Genomic DNA, 559 nt, shown 5'->3' on the forward strand with positions numbered 1-559 from the left:
GAGACAGAGAGAGAGGAGAGGGAGGGTGTACCACCACGATAAACTGTGCTCTTTGTCAACTGCCACGCCAACATCTACAGGTCTCCTGTCAGCTTCAGCACGGCATCTCGAACAACATATGTGATATAATTTATATAGAACAACATTCTCCAAACACACACACACACACACAAAGAGACACAGGTCATATAGAAAAGTGGGAGGGTCAACACGTCCATGGTAATTTGCCAAATGGTAAATGAGTGATCGTGGAGCTTTGCATGTTAAATGTCCTGCGAGTCTTTATCACATGCAGCATAAACACCCCCTGACCCCTCCTCACACTCACACACACCTTCACACCTTTATTCCTCGCTCCCCTTCAGTCTTCTGTATGGCCAACTGTAAAATTCACACCTTCACATGTATATTATTACTGGTGTACACATGTACATTAACCAATAGGTCACAGCTCGCGTAGTGACATAATAGCAGAATACACACGTCTAAAGGCTGGTTGCTGCTAAAAATGAGTTTGAAGGTTTGTGGCCAGTACAGAAAGTTGCAATTCAAGCAACCC

The sequence above is a fragment of the Takifugu flavidus genome, chromosome 2 (genome assembly GCF_003711565.1).
Source record: "Takifugu flavidus isolate HTHZ2018 chromosome 2, ASM371156v2, whole genome shotgun sequence".
Classification (NCBI taxonomy): Eukaryota; Metazoa; Chordata; class Actinopteri; order Tetraodontiformes; family Tetraodontidae; genus Takifugu; species Takifugu flavidus.